Source organism: Podarcis pityusensis (assembly GCF_964106645.2).
Source record: "Podarcis pityusensis genome assembly, chromosome: 3".
Classification (NCBI taxonomy): Eukaryota; Metazoa; Chordata; class Lepidosauria; order Squamata; family Lacertidae; genus Podarcis; species Podarcis pityusensis.
In genome coordinates, this window is record NC_138026.1 from 78,338,366 (window position 1) to 78,358,178 (window position 19,813).

Consider the following 19,813-nt stretch of genomic DNA (forward strand, 5'->3'; position numbering starts at 1 on the left):
GGGACCCTTAAAAACCACGGCCACGGAGGCCGTGGACATGGAGACTCGGCTGGCACCGTTAGCGCCCTCCCGACTCGTGAAGGAGCCTTTTTAAAGGCTACGGATCGGGTGCCGGGGAGAAGCGTGGTGCTTTGAGTCCTCTGCTATCCCTGCCGAGCGAAGCCGCATGCCATCCGGCGGAGAGCGCTGACTTCTTCCATTGAAAATTCGGACTTCTTAACAACAACCCGTGAGTAATTTGGAAACCGGGTTCAAAAGGAGAAAAAAAAGAATTTTTTTTCGGATTGGATACGAGCGGGGGGGGGATCCAAAAAGGAAGTCAGTCCCCCTCCCTACTGTAAACCTTCCAAAACAAGGATGGGGAAACCAAGGTCCAAAAAGATTTGTATTGCTGATAAAAACTAAGAATTCCACGATGGGGAACTACAAGAACTGTGCTGGAGGAAGAATTGAGGGAGAAGGGAAACGTAACCCCCCCCCCGGGAACCGGGGTGATTGAAGAGAGAGCCTGGTGAAAAGAGTCGGAGATTTTGACAGCTGTCAAAGTAGCTGTCAAAGTCGGAAAGCAGAGAGGATTTTATTATGAGAACTTTGCTGGTTAAATTTGTTACATTTTGCTATAACCCGTTAAAACTTGGATACAAAATGGCGAAAACATGGATAACAATCGGACTTTTGGACTAGAGAAAACAAAGTTACAACAATCCCCCTAGAGGAGTTTCGGGACATTACAAAGATGGTCGTAAGTGGAAAAATACCATTGGAATTTTACAGGACTGGTTATCTTCTGGGAAAGCTGCAAAACGGAAACAATATTTTGTCTACAGGGTGTTCAGCTAAAGGAGACAATAGAATTTTCTATTGAAGAAAGGAAGGGACTGAACGCAAGTTTTTGTTCCTGAATAACAATAATCCCTGCAGAGTTACTAAACTTCTGAATTAGAACGTTTCAGCAGCGGAACAAGAGGAAATTGGACTACAACTTGGAAAGAACAATGGGGGGAGTTTTATTAAAGATTTGAAGTTAAATGTCTTAAAAAATAACTATAAAAAGAAAAAGCCAGCAAGGAGTTGGGGGAAATAGGTGATTTATGGACTTTAAGAATTCCAGGCAGATAACATGGTTTGGTGGTCAGGGGGAAATTAAACCGGGGACAGGGGGGGGGAGAACTAAAATCCAAAGGCTTGTCAACTTTTTTTTCTGAATTGGCTCTTTTTCATCTATTATACTTTTTATTTCTTATTTCTTATATTTCTATTGTGTGGGGTGTCCTTATCATTAAAAAAAGGGAAATTGTGGAATGAAAATGGGGTGGGCCCTGGGGAGAGAACTTTTGTTTTTTATTAAGGGTATTGATGAGGAGTGTATAAATTTTAAATTCGAATAATGGTCTAAACAAATTAAGTTTCAATTAGAACTGAGAGCTTGTGGAGCCAACAATATGAAAGGGGAATATGGTAGGGGTGGGGGAAGGGGGGAGTCCCGGAAAGTGGATGTATGAAAATAAGGCTTTGAATGTACTTTAATCTTTACTTTCTGTACTTTTGAAAATCTTAATAAATATCATTTAAAAAAAAAAATATTGGTGCAAACTATTTACAGTGCAGAAACACAAAGTTGATGTCCGTCTTAGTCACTTGCAGAATCCGGGAGTGGTGCCTTCCGGCTTCTCCCCCAACATAAGAACTTAGACACCCCAAATCTCTGCCTCCCCTCCTTGCGTTTCACCCCTCTGCGCAAGCTGGGCAACGGAAGTTGTGTGTCTGCCTCCTGGCCAGCTGGGCTAGGTGAGGCGCTTGGGCTCTCCGCAGCATCTTCGAGCCCTCTCCTCACTTGGCTGGCCCCTTTCCTCTTTGCTCCACTGGAGGTGTGGCTTTCCCCACCGCTGGACGAGGAGCTGCTTCTCAGAAGCCTCGCAGGCTCTCTGCAGTCCCCTGCCTCCTCCCCTGTTCCGATGGCAGTCCCCTTACAGGTCCTTTGGCTCCAGCAGATTGCTTCACACTACAGAGTGCTATATTATCAAAATGGCACGCCACGTGGTAGCAAAGGGTGGATGATTATTATTTTCTTTACCAAGCCCAACTATGTTTGGGCAAGACTGAAAAGAGGGAGGCGAAAACAGCATTGGGGACCTGCTTCAGTCTGGCTTCCCAACCTCCAACAGGGTCAACCGACACCAACAACACTGTGGGAAGGACATTGGATGCTGTTTCCTGCTTTTTGGCATGTTGTTAGTCACCTTGCGAGATCAAAAGTTAAACTGTAGCATATAAACTATATCCTGTTGAGACTGCTTAGCTGTAAACAGGTAACTGAGAAGACTCCCACTCTCGCCCTTACGAACTGAAAGTTTGGGGATATACAGCTTCAGCTCTCAGGAAAACATTAATGTACTCAACCAATGTTATTTTGGAACATAGGGGTTTCTGAGTCTGAAAGATGAAATTATAGTAATAAATTAGTGCTTCTGCTTTGAGCCTTCCACAAGATGATGAAACAAAATAGACCCTTTTTGATTTATATTTAAATAATTACGTATTCTGCTCTTCCCAGTTTTATGCCCTTCGGACAAATGAAAGTTTTAGAAATTGGGTATAAACAGGCCAGGGTTTGAAATTCTAAATTTATAGCATTGAGAGTTCAGAACACTTTGTTTTATGTACTGCAATCTGCCTACTTTCCCACCCATTTTGTCTTCATTCTTTCAAGGGAGAGTAATTGGGTTAAAAAGGTTACTGTCCCTGCTTATCCACTATAGCAGAACCTTTATTCATTAGAACAGAGAAATGGTTGATATGATTACTGGAAGGGCCAACAGTTTTGATACTAGTACCTATTGCCTTACTTAATATGAGTATGCCATTTATAACAGCAGACCTAGCTATAGAACTCATCAAAAGTTTTATCTATTTGAAGTACACAAAAAGCTAGGTTTAGTCCAGGGTTCATGCCTTCCCCTTTTTCTTGCACTTTGCTTGGCACTTTTGCCATTATATCTTATATCAGCAATTTCTGTATTGGCACCAAACATTAATATGCCTGATTTACGTGTAAGGTAAAGAGCTATTTCACATTGTACTGTAGTATAAGAGGTATGAGCTAGTGAATAAGTGGTGTTCTCTGTAATGAAAATCCATGCTCACTTGACAATTGCTGCTGTAGGAAGTGGTAAAGACGAAGATGGTTCTTATATGTTGCAGGATTTGCATATTATATTGTGGATTTGCATATTATATGGATTTCTTGCTTCTAAAATCGTGGCCCAATGATTCCAGCAGATATTATTTATTATATTTTTTATTAAATTTGCATACTGCCCTTTCGAAGATCCCAGGCAATTCACAACAGAAAAATACAAAATGAGAATAAGAACAACAGCAACACAAACCAAAAAATCCCCTTCTACGAACACATTTTAAAATCCATAAAATTTTTATCAGCCAAATGCCTGGTTAAAGACAAACATTTTTGGCTGGTGCCTAAATATATATAATGAAGGCGCCAGTCTAGCCTCTTTGGGGAGCGCATTCCACAAATGGGGAGCCTAACTCCAGAAAGGCCTGTTCTTCTGTTTCCATCCTCTGGACCTCTCGTGAAGGAGGCACACAAAGAAGGGCCTTAGATGATGATCACAGGGTCGCAGTCAGTTCATATGGAGTGGTCCTTGAGGTATTGTGGTTCTTAGCTGTAGAGGTTTAAGTCAGCACTTAGAATTGGGCCCAGAAACTAATTGAAAACCTGTGCAGTTGGGTTAGGATTAGTGTAATAGGCTCAAACCATCTTTCCCTGGTGAGCAACCTGGCTGCCAAATTCTTCAGCAGCTGAAGTTCCCAAATGGTCTTCAGAGGCAGCCCTATGTAATGTGTTGTAGTAATCTAACCCAGAGGTTATCAGAGCATAGACAATAGGCTATCCCGTTTCAGATAGGGGTGCAGGTAGACCACCAGCCAAAGCTGATGGAAAGCATTCTGCACCACTGAGGGCACCTGGGCCTCAACCAGCAGCAAAGAATCAAGCAGTACCCCCAAACTATGTGACCACTCCTTCAGATGCCATCATGAGCAGGCAACCTTCTATCCATCTGCTCTAGGGAACCACCCACTAACAATGCCTGTGTCTTACCTGGATTTAACTTCAGTTTGTTGACTCTTATCCAGTGCATTGCTGAGGCAATGGCCCAGCACATCCCCTGCCATCCCCATAGATGTAAAGGAGAAGTAGAGCTGTGTGTCATTGGCATAGTGTTGACAATGTACTCCAAATCTTTAGATTACCCCACTCATTGGCTTTATGTACATGTTAAACAACATAGGGGACCCCTGAGGAGCCCCACAATGAAGATTCCATGGGGCTGAAGAATACTCTCCAGGTATCACCCTCTGAAATGACCACAAAGGTCTGCCACCCAGCCCCAACTCAGACATCCTCTCCAGAAGAATACTATGGTTGATGTTATCAAAAGCCACTGAGAGGTTGATGAGAATTATTAACAAGGAGACATTTCCCCTGTCTCTCTCCTGGCAGAGGTAATCATACAGGGCGACTAAAGCAAACCAATTGGAATGGTAAAAAGAAGCTGCTATACCCTCAAAAGTTTGTGTCAGCTTGAGATCTTACATATATTTCTGTTGTCTTTAAAAAAAAATAAATCTGGTGTAGACTGGCAAGTGTGTTGAATGTCTTTATTTTGTGGCTGCTGTTCTGGCAGTGTCTTGTTGTGTTCCACTCCTTGGAAACTGTATGTGACTAGTTCGGAAAGGGGTAGGGTTGTTTTGTCGGTCTTTAGCTGTGATGCTCTTTGTCTATCAGCTATATTTATCTTGCTTTGCTTGAATTTCAATAGAGCAGGGCTGGGGAAACTTTTTCAGCATGAAGGCTGCCTTCCTTTCTAGGCAACTGTTGGGAAGCCACATGCCAATGGTGGGTGGGGCTTGATGTGAGAGTGAGCAGAGCAATCAATGTAGATTTTACATTTGCACAGTAGGCTAGACACACTCATGCATCCATCGCTATTCTCCACCCAGATGAACAAGAATTAAAGGACACATTCCAGCCAGAGGAAAAAAAAATATCCCCAAACAGTGAAGTGGTACCAGATATATGTGTGGCCTGGAGTGAGTCCTGAAGGCCAGATAGAGAATATCACATTCAGCCCCATTGCCTTGAGTTCCCCACTGATGCAGAGTGTGGAAAGGCCATGGAGACTTCTTTCCTTGTATTTTCAATGGTTTGGCTGATGCTGAGTTCCTGCTATCAGTCTAGGTCTGATGGGACTCTATTGCTGAGTAAATAGAACCATTAATGTATTTTTCAAAATGAATAAATAAAGATCATGCAGTGAAATTTGGTATAGTACATGTAGTACAGTTGTGGAATTTTAGAGCAAATAATTTATCCTATACCTGCCCACTGTCCTATTATATAGTCCTTCATTAAAACAGAAAACTATGAATTATCTCTGGAAAGGCTGATGATACTAATTGAGGGAAGGTGAATCATTAGGTTAATAAATCATGTGAAACATTAGTTGCTGGGTTCTCAAACTGCAAAACCAAATTTGTAGACAACTGTTGCAAGATATACGGTAACTTTTCAGAGAAAATTCTGCCATGTGTAGACTTGCAGGATTGCGAGTGGGTTGTTTCTTGCATTCCCACTTCTGATTTTGTTATTCTGCTTAGCTCTGGCTTCCCAGAAGTCCAGTATGGAAGTCTGAGATGTATCATAGGAGCATAGGAAGCTGCCTTGTTCCAAGTCAGACCATTGGTCCATCTAGCAGCAGCTCTCCAAGATTTCAGAAAGGAGTGTCTCCCAACCCTACCTGGAGATGCTGGGGATTGAACTCGGGATCTTCTGTATGTAAAGCAGATGCTCTTTCCCCAGTCTTCTTAGACTACTGGCTGAGAGCATTGATTATGTAAGCTCCATCTCATTTTAAACAAATTACATAATTGTGTGCATGTACTTTTATTATTAAAATGAGCTCATTAATTACCATCTTGTGTTGCACTCCCTTATAGTCAGTGGAAGATATTAGTAAATAGGGTTTAAAAGGGCCTAGACCAGGTTTCCTCAAACTCGGCCCTCCAGATGTTTTTGGCTAGCAGGACCAGTGGTCAGGGATGATGGGAACTGTAGTCTCAAAACATCTGGGAGGGCCGAGTTTGAGGAAGCCTGGCCTAGACTATAGCAGTGTTTTCCAGAAAGCTAACATATTTACAGTACATGAGTGTTTTGCTGGCATGTTTATTAGTGCTATTTGTTGGTATTTTATTGTTAATTTTATGGTGATTTTATGCTTCAGCTTTTGTAAGCACATGTATAATAAAAATATAATTTTTAAAAGTCTGCCTGGTTAATCGAGGGCACGTTTTCAGCTGGCTAAAAGACTTGTAGCATGCTAACCATTAAGCATTGCAACTCTAAATAACAAGGACTAATCCACCAGCTTTAGCACTGACATCCCAAATCAAAACAGTTAAGAGTCTGGGGCTCTGCAACTAACCCCATTTACCTGGAAGTAAGCTCCACTGAATTAAATAGAATTTACCTTTGAGTAGACATTATTAGGATTGCAGCCTAAATGGTCAAGCTCACAAATTATCTGTGTTTTTCTTAAGTATCTGTAAGATTAATAACTTAGTGTTCAGTACCACTTGTGATGCGCCAAATATTTGTGAGGTTCAAACTGTGCTACAAAAGGTACCAGGAAGAGAGGAGAACACATCAAGTACCTGCCAAAAGGTTTAATTCAAGCCCAACGTATTTCAGAATAATAATAATAATAATATTTTATTTGTACCCCACTCATCTGACTGCCCCAGCCACTCTTCAGGGACATTTATAAATAAAAAAAAATGTACAGATAACAAGTAATGTGGCTTAGTTTTTCAGTTACAATCTCTTACTGTCTTACTATGTATCTTATTCTATTATCACATTTCCTCTGCCCATATATATATAAAATGTGTGTGTGTGTATTCTTTCCTGCTTTATTTTTGTGCTGCAAAAGTTGCAATTACTTTTTGTGTTTGAAGTTGTTGGCGGAAAATCTGTCAACTTTCCATCATTCCCGTTTGTAGCTCTCATCTGTTGCCTGTGGTAAGAGAGGTGGAGGGAGGGATCTCAATTTCTGAGACAACTGGGATGGACATGTAAATATGCATCTTTGTTGAAGCCAGAACAACATTTGCATGCGGATATTGTTCCTGTGCATCTCATTACTTTTAATGGGCTGTGCTTTTGGATGCCTCTCCGAACCTGAGGGACCATTGGCCTTTTCATTTCAGCAGTAGGGATGCATTTGCTGAATTCATGAGCTTTTGCTGTGTTACAAACAATTTGTCACCCTTTTACCACAGAGTGCAAAAACTTGCCGGAAGGGGGCAGGAACATTTTACACAAGGTAAAAATGTTTACGCACACGCAACACTCAGTGTCACACTGGTGTCCTATCACAATCTGGAGAACCAATAGCAAATTTTCAATCATTTCCCTGTATGCTTGGCATCCAACATTGTTCTTGCAAACCAAAGTTCATGGGCCAGTGATCATGTATTGTGATCACTCTAAAAATAGAAAACATTAATCAGATGTCGAAATTGACTTGAAAATAATTGCGCTTGAAAAGCATTGGCACTGACTGAAAGACTCATAAGGAGAGTTCTGCTTAAACAGGGCTTTCCTGTCTCCTTCACACTATAGCCTATTGTACCTATTGTAAAGCCTTTCTGGTATGTTAATTAATTTTCTAAAGTTTATTAGGGAACTTAAGTGACTTTTAAAAACATGAGCTGGTAAGGACACACAGTCTCACTCTGCTTAAGGGTAGGGATGGCCCTTAACAAATTCAAGGCAGGAGACTCTTGTTGCAGACTAGTCATCTAGAAAGGCACTGAGAGTTCCTTGCTGAACAGAATGATTCAACATTTCCCCCCATGCAACATTTCTCCCCCTTCTCATGAGATGGCCAAAGTATTGGAGCCTCAGCTTCAGGATCTGTCCTTCCAGTGAGCATTCAGGGCTGATTTCCTTATGAATGGATAGGTTTGATCTTCTTGTAGTCCATGGGACTCTCAAGAGGCTCCTCCAGCACCATAATTCTAAAGCATCAATTCTTCGGCGATCAGCCTTCTTTATGGTCCAGCTGTCACTTCCATACATCACTACTGGGAAAACCATAGCTTTAACTATACGGACCTTTGTTGGCAAAGTAATGTCTCTGTCTCTGCTAGCCCATTGCTAAAACTGATGTATAGTAAACAGGTGCCCAGTCTTGTAGCCTTTGAAGTACAGAAGAGGATTGCTTGATTTTATACCCTCCACTCCCTAATACATTAATTTGTAGACAATATATTGTGAAAACAGGCATATGCAAACTAATTTTGCATGAACTTAGATATTTAAGATTCCATACTGAGCCTAGTTTTACCAGGGAGTTCACCCCATCGGATACTATGGGAGTTAACTTCTGAGTAAACATTGATAGTAATTCACTGTTAAAGTGTGGGATTTAAAAAGGAAAAGTTTGATTTAAAATAGCTTATAAAGTAACATAGGAAATAGTATTGAATCGTTTTTAGTAGAAATAAAACACCACAACTGGGTGCTTGCTGAATGCATATTGGATTTTTACACAAGGGTTCTGTTTGTTATAACTGTTCGTTACCATAGAAGTACAAACTGAAAGGTAGCAATGATGAGTTAGTGCAATATATTATATTAAATAAACTTGTCCTGTTAGCAGTGCATGCAAGTCTTTATTTACATTACGGTAAGCTGTTTTCTGCTGTATTATAATTCTGCTGTACAAATAAATTAAGGCAGCTTGTGACAGCTTGATTTACGTTCTCTGCAAAAACTGAAAAGCTTTTTCTCTCATAGATGGGTGGGCTTCCTTTTTTTAAAAAAAACTATTGTGGTGTGGGCAGCATCAATCCTATCATCTGAAAAAGAAAGCAAATGAAAGGCTGAGTTATCTTCTTGTCACTGCATTGAAAGGAAGAACAAATATCAAATATTATTTTTAGAATCCAAAGGTATAGCAAACAGTTCTGAATTACCTTTCTTTCTTTTTATAAAAAAAGAGAATGAATTAATAGATGTGTTTCCACAGCACAGAATGCTACTTGGTTTTAGGTTTAGGGGTTTTTTTAGCTGATGTTTCCTTTTGCTATTCCATTATTGGGGTATGTTGATATAAAACAATTTGCCTCACCTGAAAGGCTTTGGATTTAGATGAATTTGAGGCCCTCTCAGACTTACAGCTGCACCTTTTGACATTTGAATATATCATGAACATGTATGTGAAACTTCCTTTATTTACTTAATTAAGTAATTAACTTAATTCACATGTAGCATGAAGCCAAACCATGGTTAGTGCAAATGTGTGAGTTCCCTTGAGGAGATAGATCATGGCCTCTTCATTCTTCCTCTGGTCTGCTGCTGCTGCACTCCTGTGAATTGAGCAGTGATTTGGCTTTGTGTGTCTTCTAGTCCCAGGCTTGTAGTTTGTCTCCTTCAGACATAAGCTGCAAAAACAATAGCATATTTCTCCTAAAATGTAAGTTTCTTAATATAATTTACTTTTGCTTATTATTTTCACTAATACATGCATTTGTATGCAGACTTTAACCCCAGTTTATGCATTTTTGAATACATTACTTGGCCGTAGAACTGCAAAATTTGGAGAAGTGACAATTTCAAAGGATATCTGTGCTTCTGTTTGCATACTTTTTCAGACAGTGTGAATTAGCTAAGTTCTTTCCTTTGTGGAAATTACTCCTCCTGAAGCTGTTACATGGCCCCAAAGCTGCTGTTCAATAAAGGGGGGAGAGGGAGAGAAAGGGAGCATAGAAGAGGTAAAATAGCATAGGAGGAAAGAGTTAAAAAAGAAGGAAAAATTGAAGCTTAAGATGCAAGGACATGGTTAAAGACATGTCTAATTTGATCCTTTGCTGTCTTTACAGCAACAGACTGACACTGCTACTACTTTGGAAGTTTCAATAATGCTTTCCATCAATTTCTCTGGAACAGATGTTAGTCTTACAAGTATGTAATATTCTTTTTTTAAAAAAATTACTATTACATTAATATTCATCTCAACTCTTTTTATCACAATCTGACTTGCTCTCTTTTCCCAGCCATTCAGGCATGGGTATCTGTCCAACAGCTAATGGAAGTAATTCGTTCTTGCCTGCAAATTACCCCATCCTCCTTTGCTTGTTCATTGTCTAAATGACCTGCCAGCTTCCCTAGATTACTTTCTGTTTCTGATCAGGAGGACTGTCTTCAAATTTAAGAGTTGGGGGTGTCAGGTGCTGCTGTCCCCCTTGCTTTTTGTGCATTTCAAGAAATTTATGTTTAATGTTTTTCAGCATTATTTTCAGATCTCTTTCTTTTTGCTGGTTTTATCATCAATTTGCATGTTTTGGGTAGGTGATGTGATGGGGCGGGGGAATGGGACATACTATCAAACTTGCAACCAGCTTTTTCTTTTCATAACAAGCTTTCATTCCTTAAATGAAAACTGTAGTGGAACAACATAAAATACTTCTTTTTAAAAATCCTAGGTAGGGTACACCAGTTCTCTAGGTGGGGCAGCACACTCTTGACCTTGATCTGGCTACAGCCCTGATCGCATACCATATGCTAGGCACCACCTGGGATTAGGTCCAGGGTTACCTCCCCTTTAATAAGCTCCATGACTAGCTGTTCCACAGCCAGCCATTTATCATTTCTGGAAACTGTCTCTTTGTCGCAGCCTAAATGTGCACTTATCCAAAGGCATGCTTTACTCATTCTGTAACAAGCTGAATGCGAGTAAACTTCCAGTTCTAGTTTTTGTTTTTAAATTGTCTACTATGCCATTCAACAATCCCTCCAAAGCAGCTTAAAGCAATTTAAAAGCTGCTGTTTTATTGATCTTATGCTGCCTCATGTGGTTTCATGCTAGTTTTATGCTAATTTCTGTTCCGGTGCAGTTTTTGCCTTGATTTAATTGGTATTTTATTTATTTAAATTTATGATCTGCCCAGAGAACATAAATGCTATAAAAAGATAATGTATAATAAAATCACAGCAATAAAATATAGTTAATAATAAATATATAATAAAGGTTAATTTATTGTAGTTTAAACAGCATTATTGAATTAAATAAAATTTACCGCTCCTGTACATTCTAAGTCTAGGTGATAGGTACCAAAATTTTCAGTGTGATCTCTGTCAGAGGGTCTAATGACAGAAAGGATGTGTCTGAGCCTCAAAGTATGTCCTGTTCATTTCAAGGGGATTTACATCTAAATAAGTGTGTTTAGGATTAGTCTTTAATAAACTGACAAATAATTCCTATAAACCAAACAACAAAATAAAAACACACAACAAATCTCTGGATATAATAAGTGGTTTATCCCTTCAGAAACCCAGAGGAACAATCAGAATCAGTGGGAAGCTTCCCTGGGTCCCCATGGTTCCTCTGGGTTTCTGAAGGGATAAACCATTTATTATATCTAGAGATTTGTTGTGTGTTTTCATTTTGTTAGGTTTGCAGCTCATGATTTGCTGCAGGAGACAAAACTACAAGCCTGAGTTTGGATAAAATGGCAGCTGCAAACTCTTGTCAGAACTTTCACACCGATGTGTTTTTGCTAACCCATAGTTTGGTTTAGTTTTATGTATAAACTGGGCTCTTAGAATAGCATGGCCTCATAAAAATGAACATGATGTTTGAATGGAATGTTTGAAAAGCCTCAATTCCTACTGGGTTAATGGAAAGATAAGCATCCATCATACTTTAAAGGCATTCTGAGTGCCTTTCAGCTGAGAATCCTGCTGCAGTGGGAATCATCTGGCAAAGACCCTTGCGCTGCACTGTCCCCCATTATCTGCTTCATTTACCAGGGATGTACAAGATATGAACCCCATAAACCAAAGTTAGAATACAAGGGTCTAGCTAATTCAATTACATGAGCATAGAATCGAGTTGGAAGGGACCCCAAGGGTCATCTAGTCCAACCCCTGCAATGCAGGAATCTCAGCTAAAGCATCCATGACAGATGGCCATCCAACCTGTGTTTAAATTGTCAGCGATGCAATGGAAGAATTTGTCAGACCTTGCACTCTTGGCAGAGTTTGAGTCCCAACAGATATTGGGGAAGTTGAAGTCCCACATGATTACTATTTCTCTCCTTTTTGAATGTTTGCTTATCTGCTCTAGTAAGGCATCATCCAAGTCTTCAGTCTGGCTTGGTGGTCTGTAGCAGACACCCACAGTAAGGTCACTGTTCTTTCTGTCTCCTACATTTTTTACCCATATATTCTCAATCTTCTTTTCATGCTCCAGGTCATGGATTTCACAAGTGTACACATCCTTTATATACAATGCTGCTCCTCCCTTTCTGTTTGGTCTATTCCTTTTGAGCAGGTTGTGCCCTTCAGTTCCTTCATTCCAGTCATGAGTCTCATCCCACCAGATTTCAGTAATGCCAGCTAGGTCGTATTTGCCATCCTATGTTAAAAGCTCCAGTTCATCTTGTTTGTTTTCCATACACTGTGCATTTGTGTAGAGACAACTGAAACCACGAGTTGTTCCCTGCAACTGCTTCCTTCCTGTAGTTTTTGCCCTTTAGCAGGTTTCTGGAGCACCACCTCAGTTTTCAGTGCATCAGTGAAGCTATTATCCCCAGTGCCAGCTGCTCTTTTGTCATTCATATTGTTTTATCCCTCCTACTCAAGATCTAGTTTAAAGATTCTCAAGACTCTTGGCAAACACATTCTTGCCAAATGCTGTGAGGTGCAGCCCATCTCTCGCCAGAAGTCCTACCTCAAGGAAGCAGAGATCATGATCCAAGAAGCCAAATCTTTCCTGATGACACCACCTGTGCAGCCAGTGGTTTTCCTCAAGTAATGGCTTGGGATGATGCCGTAACTGAGAACATATTTCAGATACTAAAGCACTTTTCAACGCAATGTCTGGTCTTCTAGGTGCTGTATAGATTTCTCAAAACAATTTTATTACATCAATCCTAAAGTGGAATAATCCATTTTTCTATAGTTTTGCTCAACACATTTCATAACAGGCTGATGAATTATGAAGTCATATTCTTCTCACTTTCACACAAAAATCTGTTTATTACCAAGATAACGCAGAAGCACATATTTCGCAACATTGATTTTTGTGGTTGTTCAAAGAAAAAATCAATGATGCAGTGTTGTATATAAGCTCAGTCTAAGTGTGTGTTGACCCATACTCTCTTGCAATATATTTTCAACTTCCTCATTTAATTTTGAGGTCTTTTGTAGATTCTTATTGCTTCCATGAAAAGTCTCATTTGCTGTTCTAATGACAGAGAACAGAGAGAGAGAGTGAATGCCATGTAGAAATTACGTTTTTGGTTGAGAAAGCAGTGGAACTACACTTAGCAGTATGAGATTCACCCTCTGCCACAAATGTTGCTGCTGAGTAATTGGTCCCTGAGCTGAAACATTTAGCCCAGTTCTCTCCTTGTGAATAGAAGTTTAAGAATGTCTTTCTCCAGTGTGCTCTGAGAAAGACAGCTGTTACATGTTCTAAAAGAGTTCCAGGGGGTCTGGATCCTATTGAATTTCAGTAGTGTCTCAGAATTCTTAGAAAAACCCTCTCTGTGGCAAGGTACAAAACCAAAAAAATAATACAGTCTAGTCCCCAGCAATTAAAGATGCATGCATTAGATGCTGGGACCTACTGCTTTAGGGCCATTTTTAATCCTACCATTTCCCAAAGGCCCAGACAGGGTAATGTGCTAAGGGAAATAAACAATTTCATGTGCAGTCCTAAATGCACTGATCAGGGAGTAAATCTCATTGAACTTTGTACAAGTTGCTTTTGAGTTGACATGTGTAGGATTGCCTTGAAAAATATAAATACAGATTTACTCCATGTGTGCTTAACACAGGCTTTTGAATGCCAGTTTAAAGAAGAGAGTCTTAACCACTTCATAATACTGCAAGCAACATATGATACTTGGACTAATGCTTCTGGCCCACTTATTGTAAGCAAGATATTTTTGAGTACCACTATATCTGAACAGGTAAAAATAGGAGTCAAAACTGCTTCACTTGTGAGAATTTGTTTTTATCTTGGGGTTGGGGTTAAATTTATTTTGGTCACCTTTTGTCAAAATAGTCAAGCCAGAAACAGGCATAATATTTACTACACTTTGAAGCACTCATTACGAAGCACATTAGACATACGAATCCAATCATTTTTAAAACTGTTATTTAATCAGCTTAAGACAAAACTGAGTAGTTTATTGTTTTAAAGTCCACAGGCCCCATAGGCATTTGGAGGTAAGTGAGAGGGCTGGCATACTGTGCTTATTTCTCTTTAATCCAGAGAAGAAGAATGGGTTTTCACTATAATGTTTGGATACACTACAGCTGGGTTAAGAGGCTTTCATAGGTGCCCACGGTTTCTTTCCACCTTTCGAAACTGTGATCATAAAGGGGCAGCAAGCAAACCGACCCAGAAGTCAAATCTTGTATTTCTTTTGGGTTCCTGAGAACCCAACTCATACTGTGAAAACAAAACAAAACATAACAAAACAAAACAGAAGAACTTAATCTATGGAAAGATACCAGTTTATGTCTTCCTATTAGGTGTCCAGACTTTTTCTGAAGAAAATAACAAATACGGATTGGAGGTAAGGATATGAGGATGAGGTGCGAGGAAGAGCCAATAACTAAAGTTAGGCAAGAAGAGAAGAAAGCTCCCACAATGACTTGGCAGGGGGTTGGAGCATCTTGAGAAAAGAAGCATGAAGCAGCCTTTTGGGCATGTCCCAAAAGCTGAACAGCTTCGAGATACGGGACTGATTTATGGAGGGGATTGGATGACTTTTGGGGTTCCTTCAAACTCTGGAATTCTGTGATAAAGAAGTGCCTTATCAATGAGTGGTAACATGCCCTGAATTTGTAAAGGTGGTTTCACTGTTGTGAATCATGAGTCACAGCAGTTAAGTTTTCCATCACAACGTTATGGCAGAGAGAGTCACACCGACATCTTAACCAAATGGATCATGTTCAAGATGTGTCCTCATGCCCATGCAAAGCTGAGCTTGTTTTCTCATGACATGTAAAAAAAGCCACTTACTTGCAAATAGGGCTGAATATACTTACTGAAGGGAAACTGTCACTTGTAAGGGATAATTAATGACTGAATTAGAGGCATTTCCTATATTGGATGTGGCAATCGTTTCGTAGGATTAATTAGGCATGCGCACACATGATTCATTAAACATATTAGTTACTGCAAGGAAATTCCTCTTTACAGCAGCCATTCCAGGGAGGATCTTTGGTGAGAGTAATTGAAGTTGAGCTTGCATACCTTAATTAAATGATGGCCTTGGCTTGTGCTTCCTCTAGTTACTTAACAGTAGTGCTGCACTATTTGCCCAAACCATAGCCATAAGCACACACAATCTAGACGTTCCAGTTGGACAAAGATTATTGGTACCAGCTTCACCCTGTTCCTGTCTCATAGATGTTATTGAAGATGCAGCATGAATCATATTTATGAACATGTAAAGCATTCCTGAGTGCAATTTATATGCATCTACATTTCATTCAATGGGATGTGGGTGGCGCTGTGGGTTAAACCACAGAGCCTAGGACTTGCTGATCAGAACGTTGGCGGTTCAAATCCCCGCGACGGGGTGAGCTCCCATTGCTCGGTCCCTGCTCCTGCCAACCTAGCCGTTCGAAAGCACATCAAAGTGCAAGTAGATCATAGGTACCACTCCAGCGGAAAGGTAAATGGCGTTTCCGTGCGCTGCTCTGGTTCGCCAGAAGCGGCTTAGTTATGCTGGCCACATGACCCGGAAGCTGTATGCCAGTTCCCTTGGCCAATAAAGTGAGATGAACGCCTCTACCCCAGAGTCGGTCACGACTGGACCTAATAGGAGTACCTTTACCTTTACCTTACATTTCATTCAATTCTGAAAATACAGACAAAATAATGCTAAACCATAGTTTAGCTTTATAAGCATGAACCTTCCCCCCCCTTCACTGCTTCTGTCCCCCCCCCCCATTTAGACCAGGAACTGCAGTTATTTTTAATTATAGTTTGTCTGAACAAATTGGGATCAGAAACCATATAGGCTTGTTATTTCCATTGTGATGTAGCAATAAAAGAGTTTGCTAAAAATCAAAGAGGATGCATTTGTTTTCACATTTGTGCTGAAGGAGTGTGGCAGGGAGCACATGAGCTGAAGAATCATTCATATGGTTCCTCTGACCAGATCTTCATGGGGAATGAACTGCTGATGAAAAGGGGAGTCAGCAGATCCCACACCCTCCCCCCACTGGTAGGAACATTGCACAAGCAGATTTCTTGTAGGACTAAAACCATGATACACCTTTATCCTGTGAACCGCCCTGAGACCTGTGGGTATAGAGTGATATATAAATTTTAATAGTAATAATAAATAATCATTGTAATAATGATAATAATACATTTCTTGCTTCCTGGCACTCTGAATTCAGAGATTTCCAAATGCATGCAAAAATAAAGGTCAGGTTTTGCTCAGATATCTAACTTTATAATGAATATATATATTCACTATAGTGAATACTCTCTTGCTTCATTTCAGTCAGACTTTCCATAAATATTTAAATGCTGATCATCTGATGCAACTGTGCCATATCTCTTGTAGCGTTTTTGGCTCATTGCTTTTAAGAACATCATTACCCAAACTAATTTTGTCTCAGCTGATTAGGTCGTGGAGTTTTTAACTTCTCTATGGATTTTTAAACAATTGAGAAAGCAACACCTTTCTAAATCTGGAGGCAAAATACACAGCTCAAATGATAAAGGGAGGCGTAACAAGACTATACATACATAATTTATTTGTATACTACCTTTCCATAGTAAAAAGCAAGGCAGCTTACAACATGAAAAAATGTAATCATAAATATAACAAAAGTAGTCAAAACAATAAATAAAACACATCAAAAAGGATGCAACCAAACTGAACAATTTCTACATAAATCATAATAAGGTCTAAATATAAAGATACAAAAAATAGTGTCAATAACAGCAACAATGCTCCAACAAAAACCCCTGAACAGTTCCCCAGCCCAAGAGTCTGTTCATCAGCCTCAACTTCATCAGCTGGAGTCAGTCAGGGCCCCACTTTCCCAAGACAGGTGAAAAAAGGCTTGCAAGGCAGGGAGCAGGTGGTCTAGGACTCACAGCCAAGGTGCATCATCATGTGCAATTTTGTATCTTGCTCTAGTGTTGGTAGTTGGTTCTGCACTAGGCAAATACCAGTCACTTGCTGTATGACACCAATGCCAGAGAGAAGCCCCTTTGCAGAGCAATATTGTTACTCAACTTTGTTTGTTTCAGGAAACGAGCAAAGTAGTAGTAATATTAGCAGAAATAATGTATAATAGCTAAGCGAAGAAGTCAGCAGTCCTGGTAATGCTTTTCCCTATCACCCAAGTACAACAGGGCAGAGTACTGCTAGTGCAGAGATGCACAGGACCATGGCAAAACTATTTTCAAGATCACAGCTACAACTGAAATAGGCACACTTTACTCCATTTATCAACTATAATTTTTGGTGCATGGCTTAGGAATGATTGGAGTTGTAGCCCAGTGACAATTGGAAGCTGGGCCAGCACAAGACATTTTGGCACCTGAGGCAAACCACAAAATGAGCCGCTGGCCAGGGAAAAATGAACATCTGCACCAGGAACAAGGAGAGGGGAAAATAATATCTACATCAGAAATAAAAGGGGTGAGCGAAGATCTGTATTGGCAACAAAGTGGGGAATCCAGTCAACCTAACCAGACTGTGGAAGTAGAGATCAAAGGCTGTCATGGGTTGTGGGGAGGAAGGCACCCACTCTGAATCATGCTGGGTGGGTGCAGAGCCCGGGAGACCCCCCCCCCCAAGGCAGTCCCTGCCATTTCCTCCACAGGGGTGGGAGGAGACCAGCAGCACCTTGTATTCATTGAGAGGCCACTGTAGAAGCAGGATTGGAAGGGGGACTGCCAAGGAGGCAGCAGATCTGGCCTTCAAGGAGTCTGTTGCAGCCATTGCTGCCCCTGAGGCAGTAGCAGTGGGCTATGCATTCCTTGGAGCCCAGATCTGCTGCCCTTGTGGATCCTGACACCCAAAACAGTTGTCTCATTTTGCCTCATGCATGGTCTGGCCCTGTCTACCCCTAGACTGCCTTGCTTTGTATCCGCTCACTATTGGCTGAGTTGAGAAGTAACATGAAACAAATATTTGTTCAGCAAAACAAAAAACAAGATAATTGCTTGTTTGGTATATAACATTAAAACATAGTTAAATTTTACTTGCACAAACCTCCTCCCTTTCCCTCTCCCCCGGCATGGCAGCGTGGAGTTTGGAAACTACGGTTGTTGCAAACAATGGTATCATGTTACTTTAAAATTCCACCACTATGGTTGTTGTGGAAGTAAGGCAAATCTGACTTAATATATGGGACAAGTATTTGTGTGATCACACATTTACAATCTACTCATCTCTTACATATAAATATTATTCAGGCACTTATATTAATTTGTAAAATCGGCTGAGAACCAAGTTGTTGACTTATTAGTTTGATTATGTAATCAATATGCTTTTACTTTACCCCCCACTTTTCTTGACTCTAATACATAAATTAACATTTTAAATGCAGTTACTGATTTCATCCTATTAGAATTTAATCACTTGTGTTTAGTTTCTGGCATTTAAATTTTGGGGTTTGTTTTTCATTTATACCTAACCCGGCTCTTTCTGTATTCATATGCAGGGAAACTATTTGAAATTGAAGCTATACTGCCCTATCCCCCAGAAATCCAAATTACAGAAAAATATTTGTACCTTTGTGGGCTCTGCCAGCATATAATCTCTCCCTATTATAGTTTAATACACTGATCTCACCAGGTGAACCATCTTAACTTCCTTCCCATGCCTGTTCACACTTCTCTTTTTATTTTTATTGAGGTCTGCATATTTTTAACCAGTCTTGGAGAAAACAAGGCATGAGCCATCTATGGTTGCCCTGCGGAAGTTCACTTAATCTGTCATGTGGCAGACAAGTTTCAAAAAGTGTGAATTTTACAACTTAAACAAGGGAGGTGACAACTCAACAGCGGGGCCCCTTAGCTGGAGGGGTCACAGAGCTTAACACTGCCTAACCTTGTCTGTTCCAAGTGACTGCTGGGTTGGAATAACTGAACTGCTGAGTACTCTATGCAGAGAGGCAGGATGTCTCAGAGCCTTGGAAATGAGAGAAATGTTTGGAGAGCTCTCATTGAGATGCAAATAACACTTGCAGTAGAAATCTTTAAGGTGTTCTCGATTTAGGATTCAGTCTGTGTTAGCTTGACTTTCAGCATTGACAAGGGGCAGATGTTGGCATATATTTAAGTTGCTGATCACATATTTATGAGACTTGGCATATATTAGCTTTAATTGCTTGATACATACCTTAGGGTGGAAGTAAAGAGTAAAATTAGTTGTAACCTAATCTGTGTTATTTTCAGTCTATTGCTGTTCAGTTAACTGAGGCTTAACCTAGATGAGAGAGAATGCTTTGGACTGATTGAAAAGCTGATCTAGGGGCAAGTGTACAGCATATTGTGGGTAGATTGTACTCCTTTTGAAGGGTTAGTTTGCAGCTTGAGTGTTTCTGGACCTGGCTCTGTTCCTGTTTTACTAGATAGTGGCTGTGGCCATGAACACTTTTGCTTTGCTTAGGCCCTTGCCCAAACTGTTTCCTGGAAAAGGCAGATCTGTGGTCAGAAATTTCAGCTGG

General features: G+C 40.3%; 1 protein-coding gene across 3 annotated transcripts in view; it reads left to right on the plus strand.

Annotated features, from left to right (window-relative positions):
• Positions 1-19,813, plus strand: part of CHRM3 (cholinergic receptor muscarinic 3) — a 227,665-nt gene that overhangs the window by 24,546 nt on the left and 183,306 nt on the right. The window contains exon 1 of one of the 3 annotated variants that reach the window (XM_080997727.1): positions 9,979-10,051. The exons of the other annotated variants lie outside the window; for them this stretch is intronic. The gene's annotated coding sequence lies outside the window, so the exon portion shown is untranslated. Of the gene's footprint in view, positions 1-9,978; positions 10,052-19,813 lie in introns of those variants that run through there. 3 annotated transcript variants of the gene reach the window in all.